The following is a 14,153-nucleotide window of genomic DNA, read 5'->3' as shown; positions in this document are numbered from 1 at the left end:
CTATGTACCTTGCAATTCAAAAAGTTTTCGACTATTGTTTAATAAAATAATAAATATTTACTAAGACATAGTTTTCGCATTTATCTTTAGATAAACAAATTTTATACTTCGGTGCAAAAAATGTTTAATTCCCTTAAAAAGTTCATGAGATATAGAGAAATTATAAATAACTTCGGACCGCTCTCCTGACCAAATTATGGGGACCATGTTTCACAAATTGCAGCTACCTCCTTTAATTTGTTGATGAGAAATCCGAATCCGTTGAAAAAAGGCATGTTTATTCAGAGAAAGTACATTTTTGTGTCTGATTTCGTAATTTAGAATATCGTCTGCTCTAATTAATTAATATATTTGAAGTCGCCCCCTCAAGCCATTAAGTCCTAACGTGAAGATCCAATCATTAGATCTAAAGTTATTGAAAGTGGTCCGTTTTGTTTTGGGGCACTGTACTTTTTAACACTTTAAATATTTATATTCGGATACTTCGTCGGAAAAACTCTTCATATTTCGAGGATATCAGCGAATCTACCCATTCCTTGGTTTCTTCAAATGAAGCAAAGTTCTGCTCAGACAGAGCATGTACCATTAGCAATAGAGGCAAGGTCTGGTGAATACGGCGGGTGATGTAGGACTTCCCATTGAAGTGCTTCCAAATAGCAAAAACAATTTTCATGCAAAATTGACGTTCAATGTCTCTTGGCTTCACCTCGTTTAGAACCCAACTTCTTTGTTTTCGGATCCTTCCAAACGTTTTTAAACGATGTGAAATTGCTTGCTGATTCACTTGTAATATAAGAGCAAGCTCCTTTTGCGTTTGGGAAAAATAATATTCCAATAATTCTTACAATTCCTTACCTCACCATGAGCAGTCTCACCATATGCTTTTCCAAGCAATCGATGAGCCTCAGCTGCAGATTTCTTCAAATTAAAGAAGTAAATCAAAAGTTTCCACAAATAACTCTTATTTGTCACAAAATTTGACATTTTGCACGAAAACAGTTACGTAATGTTAATACGGAATCACAAAGGTTATGTGTTGTTACTGATGAAGAAACTTAGAATAAAACGTTTAACGCCAGTCAATTTCTACATAAACTTCTGGTAGTGCCATCTTGTGACGAACGGCGGTAACTTATTTGTCTACCCTATATATATATATATATAATTTTATGAAAATCAACTGCTTTTTTTGTATATTTTTAGTGATCTTTGGTAAAAATCTATTTTTTTAACGTTGCCTATTAGAGAATTTTTTTTAAATATTTACTTCAATAAAAGTTTAAATAGAAATAAATATTTAAAATACACAACAACTCATATTTATATGAACATCTAACATTAATTTATGAAAAATAATGTGAAACATTTTCAAAAATATTTTTTATCACAATATCCTGAGACCAATTAGCAAATAGTAATTTAAAATATGCGTTTTGAAAAATTGGGGATTAAGTTTTAAAATTTTCAAGTTCCATTTTAAATATATTTTTCAGATAACAATTTTTCGAATTTTTTTTAATACTTTTTCTTAGAAATATTATAAAAAAATGTGAAAATTAAAAGGAAACTTTATCTGGAAGTCTCTTATGAGTTAGTGTTCTGGGCAAGTGCTTCTAACGCTCTCCAACAAACCTTGTGGGAAGTTCACGAGCATATTTCACATTTTCAACATTCATATTTTGAACAGTGATTTTTTGAGCAATAATTTTATTTTTTTAAACAAAATATTCTTTCTGATTTTTTCGTAAACTTTAATTTCCGCTATAAAGAAATATTTTAAATGGTTTGTTTTATTGTGCTTTAAAATATTAATTGATATTTTAATTATTCTGCAATTATTATTTTTCAAATATTTGCAAAAGTGTAAAAGAAAAAAAAGAATTGATGTCGAGATTAAAATTTACAGACGTGGTGTTTATTTCCTGAATCAACTTTAAGTTGAAGGATAAATCCTCACGTTTTTTGCTTCCGATTGAAGCAAAAATTCTTTTATGACTTTTATCTCCTATTCTAGTGACTAGTTTATCTCATATTTGGATCTTTTGAAGAATATTTTAATCCTTAATCAACGACACAAAAAAAACATTTTTTTAATTTATTAATGATCGTCATATTAAATATATTTAATATTTATTATATTAAATATATTAAAAGAAATTTTTAAATCTCATTTTTATCTGAAAGTGACTAGCCTGACTCATAATTCAATTGACTTTAAACATATAAGTCATTTTTTTAGTCTATTTTTTGGCGATATGTACAAGTTTAAAAACGTTGTACACAACAGAAGTTTGAGTAAATCTTGCGACAAACTTCTGGAGGAATTAGAGCACATTACCAAGATAACAACTGCAAAGGAAACTATGCCCGAAAATGTCGTCATGTGCCGCTAGCGGTGCTTCCCTATTATGAACTGTTTCTTTGTGTGCCTTTAGATAGGTCACACATAGGGAAGTGCTTCTAGCTGCGTATAATGGCATTTCTGGGTATGAGTTCCTGTTAAATTTCAATCCTGATGATGTCCCTTAACTCATCTAGAACTTTTTCGCAACATTTACGCGATCTTCTGTTATAGATAACTGTTTTAAACTTGAACATTTCGACAAAAAGTAGATAAGAAACTTCATTTAAGAGAGCATTTGTAGCTTTAGATGCAGATATTTTAAATATTCACATCCGAAATCGGCAGGGTCAATATTTACATAAACGTAGCAAAAAACTTGTTCCCCGGTGAAATTATTAAAGGAAGATTTATATTCAAATTCTGAAAAGAAGTATAGGTAATTTTGTTGAAACTGTGAAATTCGAGAATATAAGAAATTGTAAATTTTAATCTACTCAGTATCGAATATTATTAAACATACTTTGGTAACATACTTTTTATACGTGATGAAACAACTAATTGTTTTGTTGACTAGGACAAGAAAAAATTTAACATTATAATTCAAAAAGGAAAGTAGTGACAAGGGATTATTAAAAAAAAAATTTAAAAATGGCATTCTGACTAAATCAAGTTAAGTTTAATTACTTCATAATACATTGTTTTTTCTTCTTCTTTTTTTTTACTTAATCGTTCGATGGAATGTTGATTATAAAATAGAAGCTAAGGGAGAGAAATGAATTGAAAAATGAAAAATTGGAATTGGAAAAGAAAAAAATGGCTCGGGAAAATGATTCAGGGGTTCCGAGAATTAAAATTTTTTCTCTCCCAACTATGACTTCCATTTTTATTCCATTCCATTTGATTTCCATTATGGTGTCCATCTATTATTTATTGAATATTTCCGTTATTTTAATTAAATTATTTAATTTAAATGCTTGTGAAGACAGGGAAGCCAAATTCGAAACAGTGCTTTTTTCTAATAACAAACAATGATGAATAATGAACCGGATATGCAATGGGATACCTGCAAGTGACGTAGTGTGGGTATAGCGATCCTGATTGGTTGTTGAAACGTGACATTTACTTACGTTAGCAACTGTTCCTTCCGTTCAAGTAAGCCAAGCCCGCCAATTATCAATTCTCTTTAGCGACACATTCTATATTCTTTCGCAACGAATTCAACTCTTTCACTATATATTTCTATCTTAACACAAAGACAGGCACGAAGCCATGTAGAGCATAAACAAACTTATTATACATCAATCTTGCCAGGTACACAAAACAAAAATATATCAAGTTTACAATAAACTGCATAATCGAACAATAAATTTAAGTCAAATAAAAGATGTAGACAAGAAAGAATAATAGTTCAACGAATCCGATGCGCGATACTGCATATTTAAATAACTTTACGTTATTTAACATTCTAACTTATGTGGCGAAACTTAGCTGAACAGTAACATGCCATTTTGCTTATAAGAGATCAGCTGGGACTGATGACGTAGATCACATGTGGGGCTATTCAAGATCTTCTTCCTCTGCAAGTGTAAGTACCCAATTGTGAATAATTGCATTAATATTCGCATAGAATAAAAATCACCGACTTTAAGTTTAAGTTAGTTTTTCTGATAACCATTCCCAAATTTTATTTTCGTACGTTTTTTTAATTTTTTTCAACAAAAACCATATTTCAGCTTATTCATTTTTAGTTTCAATTACTTTAAGAACTAGACAAGAAAATTAAATTAAGAATTATGCAAGATGACCCTCCCGACCTGAGAATTCAACTGCCTGGCATGAAATACAATTTTTAAACTATTGATAAAACAATATGATGAGTAAGTTTCACTTAATATAAGTTTTAATTTAATGTTTTCAAAATAATTCATCTAAGTTCAATGATTGAATATTTTTAAAAAAATGAATTGGATTTTAAGACTAACGAATATTTAATGCGCCGAAACGACGTTACTTTCTGGTCCCCCTAACAAAATGCAATGTTATGGAAGTAAAATATAAAGGACACAAGTACCACGCCTTATAGAGGATGGCTTGCATGAATAGTCATTTTTTTTATTTATATTTAAAATTGTTTAACCACGGTTTTTACAATTTTTTTTCAAGAAATTTAAATCAAAATTTATCGTTGCTTACTAATGAGTGATAACCACAATTGCATTGTTTACAAATAACCGTTTATAAATTCCATTAAAATGTATACCCTGCTGTATTATATACTCAAGTTATTTTGATCCGTGGGTAGCTATTAATGGTTAAAATATATTTTCCAAAGTTATATATTTTCAAAGCAATATATTTTCAAAGCAATATATTTTCCAAATAAGTTTTCGATCATATTTTTTTAAATACAGTTCATACGTAGCCAAAGCTTTAACTTATTTGTTATTACTGAAAAAGAAACTGAAATCGTTTGTGTTACGTCAAGCGCTCAGGTATCATAATGTTGATCTAGTTGCGCTTTCTACATCATTTTGTTAACATCGTTTGGTTTGTCATTTCTAAGTTAACTTTCAAAAAATTCTATGGCTGGCAACAGCATTTTTTATTTTTTATTTCTTTCAGAATTCGTTCTTTTTTAGCGAAATGTTTTTTAACCTAACAGAATTCTTTGCCGACTGTTGTCTCTATATATGAAGAAAATGAAGTAAATATTTAAGTGTTGTGAAAAGAATCTTATTTAGTTATACAAAGTACTTCAATTTGGATAGTTTATTGTTCTACATTTTTCTAAATTAAGAATAAAAAAATATATAGAAAATACCCTTAAAATGTGTTAATATTTCGATGTACGCGAACACTTGATTTAATGCAAAAAAACAAACTTTAAAATTCCGCAAGATTGCGAACTTACTCCAAAATGCCATGCTCTTAGTATCATGATAAAATTACCAAAATTTACCACAATTACCAAATTTTATCGCTTATTATAAAACTATATTATATCGTTAATTTTACAAAAACCATTACCAAAGCATTTTGATGAAAAATAAAGAAAATTCGACACGTTTTTGTGTTTCCATAGAGAAAGAAACACGGTTAACTTTACCATATTCTAATACAGTGATTCTCAACCACTGTGCCGCGGCACTTTTGTGTGCCGCCAAATTCTTAAAATGTGCCGCCAAATATTAGAAATGATGCAATAAAAATTATAATGCTTTTTTTTTATTATGAGTAAAGTTTAAATTAAAGAAAGTGTACATAGATACTTTTTATAATTTTTCCACGCTTTAACCGCATGAACATCTTCGTCGACGATTGTATTGTCTCTGACAATTTTAAAATAAAATGGAAGTGTTTAAATTGTATGTGACACAAAATTTAAAAAAAATGTTGTACAAGCTAATCATTAAAGTAAGCTATGCAATTAATAAACAAATTAACAAAGGATAACTGAAAAAACAAATATATAAAAAACAAATAAAGAAAGGATAGCAAACAAAAATTAAGCTTACAATTAATAATTAGCAAAAAAACTAGTTAACCAGAAATCACAAAAAAATAACAGTTAATAATTATAGAAAACAAGCTAACAATTAATGACTAGCAAAAAAATAAGTAACTGTTACTAACTAATAAAAAATTGTTCGAAAGAAATAATTAATCCCTTAATAAATGTGCTTTTGTAGTACATATTATTTTATTTCACATTCAAAATTATTATCACAAACTATTTAACACAGTGTAAAATAGGTAATTAAACAACTTTTAATCTAATTTTTTTCATTGTGTGCCGTCAAATTTCGAAATCGTTAAAAGTGTTGCCGCAACAAAAAAAAAGGTTGAGAATCACTGTTCTAATAGTTTTGACCATATTTTATATCTCAGTGCAGTGTATTCTGTAGCACGAGAGGTGACTTTTAGTCACATTCGTTTTCAGTAGCTAAATGGCGTGCGAGAATGTTTGCCAGTCTCAGCGACAATATCAGATTGTAAAAAAAAAAAAAATAAATGAATAAATAAATAATATTAAAACGGTCATTTTTGTGAGTACCCTTCTTTGTAAGATTAACGAAAAATGTCATTTGATTTTGGTTCTTTTGCTGGTCTCTAAACTTTGCATAACTCTGGATTAGAAATTTACATTAATATCGATGAAATAAGTTAGTATTTAGATTTCTAGTACACTGAACATTACATATTTACAAATAGAAAGCAAAATAAATAAAAAATTACGCAATATAAAACAGGGTTCCCACGGTCCTTGAGAATTTTAAAAAGTGGTAATGAAAATAAAAGAAATTTTGACATTTTTATTTCTGTGTAGCCACCACTAAAAATTGTTTTCTAAAAAATATATATATGCACGAAAATTTCAGCACTTTACGATAAAAAAGTTTATTAAAATAAAATAGTATATTGTAGCTCCACCCTAAATTTGCTACCACTTTTTAAATTTTTCAAGGACCGCGGGAACCCTGTAAAACTTTATTTTCAAGATAACGCCTACCTTCCTTTTTGAAGGTAAAAAATCTAAATCCGTCGGAAAATAAGGTATGTTTTTGGGTGTCGCGTCAATTCGTCGAACAACTCGTTTTAGCGACAATTTGTCGGTTTCGATGAAGTACATCTATTTACGATGCGATGACAAAACTTGCATTGTCTACAAAAGCTAATCAAATCTTTAATTTCTGGCCTGTCAGAAATTACAAAAGCAACTAAGGGGGAAGGGTTCTGTGATTTGTTTATTGTTACTTACAAGGAATGGAAGGTGTACGAGCAATGCTTGCGTAAGTCAATAAATTAAAAATTATTGTTGTGGCTAGCGTACAGCATAATTATTTCGTAAAAAAGATGTATATTGGTTGAAAAGAAAATTCTAATTAGCATTTAAGTAGCTTTATAATTCTCTAAAACATATTTTTTGTAATTATTATTTTTTTTTCTTTTCTTTAATTTAATTTCAGTTTTTGAAACAGTATTTTTTTTTATTTCAAAAAGGGAAAGAGTTACTAAATTTTGTTAACACAGACGAAAATGTAGAACTTTCACAACAGATACGATGAGCGTTTCATCGCGGAAACAAGGACTTTTTTGGATATCAGACCAGAAAGAGTTTCAAACAAAAACTTTCTTAAACAAAATGAAAAATAGAATAATCTTTTTTTTTCTTTTGATCTAAAAATAATCTAATTTTATGCAATACGGTGTTATCTCAATGATTTATAAGGCAAACTATAAATTGAGCTAATTAAATGCTGCAGGCGATAGACAAATTACGAAATCGCCAGAAAACGTGCAGGCCGAGATAGACTGGTTGCTATAGTGTTGGTCCCATTTCCAAGAGCTCGTGAGTTCGATCCCCACCGTCCGAAGTAAATGATGACTGGTGCACATTAAATATCGAGTTAACAAAGTTCATTTAAGTTCTCATAACAAATCAATGCCTCTGGGGTACTGAATTAGAGATTGATCGTTCTCTGGTTTGTGTCAAAATTACGATCTGTGAATGAATAAAAGGATGTAATGGGTCTGCCCTGTAAAAAAAAGGCTGTGACGTGTATGTAGCTGAAGTCGTATTCTTGATCATAGATGGCGCCACTGAAAAACAAGAAACGCACCCTCTGCCTCAAATTTGATTGGCTTTCACCAAGCAGGTTTGCTGATATTGGCAACTGGTATTAAAAACAAAAATGATAAATCCACTTAAATAACAGCTTTTCATCTCACCATCAAAATCTTAACATTAAAGATACGAAAATTGCATGTTTATAACTTGTTAAACATTGCTAGCTATCCTCTATTATAAAAGAATTGTTATAGGGAAAAAAATTTTTTTTGCTGTTTATGTGAGCAATATGCGGAAAAGATTTAAATGGACGACAATTTTTTTTATTTTTAGTATCCACACAGAAAACAAAAAACGAACATTGCTTCCTTTTTACGATTTTAACCCATTATTTTAATAAAGCAATGCGTGTAAGTGCAACGGGAAATTTACCTTCTTTCCAACAAAAGAAAAATTATACTGCATTTTTTAAAATTCCTACCATGCACTTTCAAAAGAATACTCCTTTTGTTGATCACAAATCTACAATGCTTCCTTATTTCCCTAAATTACAACTTACTATTAAAATTAACATTCACACTTATCAATGACGTCAAAACGTATTGCACTTTTGCTTTTCTTCTTACAAAAACTTGTTATTGTTTGAAAACTTGTTGTTCAAAAATATTTCTGATTTAGAAATTTCTGACTATGATGAAGCACAGAGCTACGTTATTCTACAAATCTGTAGGCAAAATAGTCTACTCTAGATAAGTATTTTAAATCGAAATAATTATTCGATATTAGAGAAAAAGAGATTCGTTATAACGAACTTACAAAGTACTTCCTCTAGCGAAACACATCCATTTTACTTAAGACGGGCTCATGTTTTTGACTCACATTAAAATGAGTAGCCACGAAAAAAATAGGTCAAATTGCATACTTACAAAAGCACTCAAACTTCATAGTGTTAATTGTACTTTTGGCATTTTACTTGAAGCATTGTTTCCGATGTATATTTTTACACCAAATTGAATGAAACCAATCTTGTGATGATCTGACGAATAGTTTTGAAAGTCTAAGGGTTTTAAACGGAAAAGTACAAATTTGTACCTATATTTAAGCAACTGACATTGTTGTCTAAACAAGTGAGGCATCGATTCATACGTATGTTTATGATGAATCGAACGAGACTGTTCACAAATCATTCCTATGAATAATTCAAATTTTAAAAGAGTTTTACGTATTAAAATACTTTATTTGACTTGCACTTATGTAAACTTTTTACATTGTTATGTAAGAGCTATTTGAACATGTAAGCTACATTTTTCAATGCAATTTTTATGATGAGTTGATTGAGATAAAACAGGAATAAATGAGATAAGTACTTAAGAAATTATAAAGGTCTTATGAACAGAAAGTGCAATCTTGTACTTGCACTTATATGCACTGGTCATGTTGCTATACAGACAAGTGAGTATTGTTTCCTTTGTTTTTCCTTGCTTAATTGAAGGAAAACAAACACAAGTCAAAAGGATAGATACTTCAAAACTTGCAATGTTTTTTTTTAAATAAAAATTACTATTTTTTTAAATAGTACTTATTATAAAGAGATTCGTATATTGTTTCAAAGCTATTGATCTTATTGACTTCATTCAGTTCAGCAAGAAAAATTACACTGGAAAATGCACTTTACATTTTAATAGTTTAGATAGTAAAGTAAAAATTGTACATAAGTACAAATCAATACAAATGCCTCACTTGTTTTGATAGCAATGTTAGATGCATAAATAGATACAAATACAAATTTGTATTTTTTGTTCATGAAACTCATATAGCTTCTAAATTAGTAGTCTAATCATCTCATAATTGATTTAATTTAATTCTGCATAAAAAATGCATTGGAAACAATACCTCATTTCGATGTTTGGAAGAAATTCAATTCCTCCTCAAATCATCCCCATTTCCCTCAAAAAAAAAGGAAAAAGCGTACTGAAGAAACTATGAGAGTTTCCTGGCATCATTTTTTGTATGACATAAAGTTTTCTGTCACAAAAATACTTTTGGTGTTAATTTTTCCGAAGATTAACTTTTTTTGTTCTTATAATTACTTACTGGACTAAGTTGTATTTCGTAGAAACAGCAAGAAATTGTGCTCACGATGAATTGTTGTTGCGATGAGTTTTGCCCACGACGAATTGTCGTTACGACGAGTTGGGCCCAAGAAAATTGTCGTCATGACGAATTGTGCCAACGAAGAATTATTCCCATGGCGATTCGTGGTTGCGACAATTTGTACCCACGATGAACTGTGCTCTCGACGAATTGTGCCTATGACGAATTGTGCCTCTATGCCTTTGTGTGAAACGGGCTGCTGCTTATGTGTGTCTGAAGTCGTATTCTTGGCCACAGATGGCGCTACTGAAAAAACAAAAAATGCGCCCTTTGTCTTAAAAATTCGCTTTGTATTTGAAGTAGGCTTGCTGATTAGCAAGTAGCATAAGTAACAACAACAAATATTTTGTCTATACCAGCCTCTCAGAGGGATAACGTGGATAAATCATTAAACCAATCATTGAAGACTTTGATGTTTATTAAAAAAATAAGCAAAATAAAAACGGAACTAATTTTTGTCTAAAAATACTGTCTTGAGCAAATATAATCTTAACAATAATTGTTTTAATTAATGATGAAATTCAATGCGCACATAAATATAAACTTCCCTCAGTTTTAACAGGTAATTTTTAAAATGATAACAAATGTTATTCTCTATCATTTGAATTTTGATTTAATAAAATCGATTTAACATGATTTTAACCATTAAAACATGACCATTTTGACAAACATATATGACTTAATAATCGTGGGTAGAAGGATTTGAGTTGAGTACTGGTAATGTTAAACAAACTTTTCTTATCTCAGTTGGTTTTAAAAGAAAATTTTCAATAGTGTGGTAATTTACACCACTTTGGGTTTTTAAATATTAATTTACTTTTAATGATTGCTCTATATCCTAGTTATGCATAAAAACTGTTTCAATGTCAAGTGACTGAATAGAAGTCCTATTATTTATAATTCGGTGAAAAATATTATATTTCTCCAATTAAATCGAATTCGGTTTTTATTTTATAAAACAGTCTGTCAAATCAATACTAAATTTTAATTCGAAAGTTTCCTTTTTTATAAATGCTATACAAATTTAAAAAATTCCAATAAGCAATATTTTGAATTTAAAAAAGAAATATCATTCTTTTATTTGAATTTAATAAATATAATGTGGAGAAAAATTGTAAAGGAAATATACATCTTATGAAAATAATCCAATAATGTAACAAAGCACGCTAATAAATGATGAGTTTCAGAAATCATTCATATTTTTATGACAGAAAACTTTGTTTGAGTATTGTTTAAATAAAAACTTAATAATGGTAACGAATGTACAATAAACATCGATCATTTAATACATTGTTAATAACACTGGGGAACAAATGTTTTGCTGCATTTGAAAATATACTTTATGTTGCCAAATTCGAGTGAGGGGATAACAAATCCAAAATTAATCTCAGAGTTTTTTAAAAGACATTTTTAGTTTATTTTTTGTTAAAAACGTACAATTTTAGAAACTTTATATATGGCAGGCGGTCGCATAAATGTTGCGATTTACTTCTTGGGGAGTTAAAGCACATCATAAGGATTAAAATTGCATAGGAACCCATGCCCAGAAGCGTCGTCGTACGCGGATATAGGAGCTTTTCTATTATGGTCTATTGTTAAATTCAAGAAGAAACAATTAATAATAGGGATGAGCCCCTAGGACACTTCCGGGCATGGTTTCCTATGCAGTTTTAATCCTCATGATGTTCCCTAACTCTAATAAAAGTTTGTCGCTACATTTATGAGACCTCCTGTTATGAGACCTTACGTCTTTGAACTTTCACATTTCGACAAAAAATATACTAAAAATGTCATTTAAAAAAATTGTAGCTTCGTAAGAGAAATAGATTGCAGATTTGAAATTAAAAAAGTGAAAATATCCAAAATTAGTTTTAAAAAATGTCATCACAAAGTAAAAAGTTCACCAGTTTAATCAATCTGAAATATTTTACATGGAAAATGTATCTATATCCGAACTTTGCCCGACCAGATCTCTAAACGCTAAAGTGGTATTTTAGAGGAAAAAAAATTAAGCCAGTATTAACCCCAATCTATTACAACTGTTGAATTTTGAAATCACTATTAAAAATACCATCTCATTAAATAAATCATTTTATGTTGCTTAGCTCACATATCCTGCTTTTGATTGACGAATTTAAAGTGTTTAACTTTTGTAAACAATTGTCTACAACCAAAAACGTTTTGATAATGCACGTTACATTTTTTCTACTTTTCAAATATAGTGTCAATAGTATCTATCAAAACAAGCATTTTAAATATGTGATGTTAGTACTAAAACAAATTTTTGTTGGCTATCACCATGATCATATTTGAAAGTCACGTGTAAACTTTTTTTTCTTTCTTATAATTTCCACTTTCTCTCTCATCCTAACAATACTTATGGCAATTTGAAACAATTGAATATCATTTTTCCTTTTTGGTCTTAACGCTTCAGCTGTTTCACGTGCAAGAGAAATATAATTTCGTTTGTATTATATCTATCGATGCTTTTTCTTTTAAATAAATCTTTTATTGCTCATTTTCCTTTAATACCAAACACGGTATTCCCTTTTTAATAGAAAAGGAAATTGTTTCATAAAAAATCAAATTGTAATAGATAACTAAAGTTTTCTGCGAAAAAGTTCATTTAATTTAACGTTGCAAGCAGAAGATGATTAAGATGGGGCTTCAGGCTGATTGGTAAACTGGGGTCTTAGTTATCACCGAAATGTAACAAAATGACCATTGAGGATGCTTTACAATGCTTTCATAAAATATTCTTTGCGGTAGACGGACCATGGGTTAAAATTGCCGACGGACTAGGCATGGTAGATTTTCGAGATTTTTCTCTCAATGTAGCTCAAATATCTGCAAGTTCCATAAAAATATTTCCACGAAGGTAAGTTAGTTCCAATTCTTAACCCTTTGACGGTCAGGGAAATGAGCAGTTTTCGTTTCATTAATTCGCGCAGTATTACGAGCAAACAGTAGTCGAAAGTGGCAGCTATTTTTCACCGCTGTTCTACCGAAAATGTCACCCTTCTCTGGCGATGCCAACTGCTCAGCTTTCTGGAATTGTTATAATTTCATTGGAGATGGACAGTTACGCCTACTTTTTAATAGAGTAACCAGTAGACTGTTGCTTTAACGTTGCATTTTATATGATACTTATAGCTTTTGATATTTAGTGGTGAAAAAATTACTTAAAAGGAAAAATACTAAACTGAAAATAACTTGACTTTCGCTGTCACTAGGAAATACTATTTTACAAAGCAGAGCAAGTTTGCTTCTCTGGATGCGGTAGATAGCTCGCCTCACGCGTTTAAAAATTTCTTAAAGTATTCGTAGTACATAAATAACAGTTTTTACGTACTTTTCGCTATTAACATAGTCAATGCAGAATAATTATGGTGAACGAGCTCAGCTCGTCAGCGCGCATTGGGGAAGAATTTCACTACCCGAGTAGTGCTCGTTACTAACCATTACGGTAGAAATCTTGCTCCCGAGCGGAACTCGTTTGCGCGCATTATGAGGCACGATTCGATTGCGAGCTGAACTCGTTCATAACCGTCAAAGGGTTAATCCAAGAATTCCCTTGTTTTCTTGATTGGGTTCAAAATTGCTCTACGAAGTTGAACATTGAAAGTTTTTAACTTCGAATTGTGTCTCTGTTCAACGTCAGTTATAAAACAAAATAAAATAACGTGGGCGTTTGCCACCCAATGAGGTGACCCAGGTTCCCATCACAGTGATGGCTGGTTGGTACGAATTCTATTTTCACATCTCGTCGACCATCGGTGCTGACGTAAAATATCCTCAGTTGTAGATGGATCATGGATTAGAATCCCCTTTTCACCAGAATTTAGAAATAAATTTCACAAAATTAAATTGTGAAACTTAGGATTATTGTGCTATCTATATTTTATACAAGATTCATTTATTTAATGCTGCCTCATACTTTGTAGGTTATTTATAACCATGAGACGTTTTCGTGGTTTTCATCCCCATGTAACGCAAATGCGAGTTAGCTATGGACAATAAAAGCTTGAACTGTTTACTGACTACTTCAAGAATAATTTATTAGCCTTTTATCCGCAAGTAAATTTC

The sequence above is a fragment of the Parasteatoda tepidariorum genome, chromosome 1 (assembly GCF_043381705.1).
Source record: "Parasteatoda tepidariorum isolate YZ-2023 chromosome 1, CAS_Ptep_4.0, whole genome shotgun sequence".
Lineage (NCBI taxonomy): Eukaryota > Metazoa > Arthropoda > Arachnida > Araneae > Theridiidae > Parasteatoda > Parasteatoda tepidariorum.
This window is presented reverse-complemented; position numbering follows the sequence as displayed.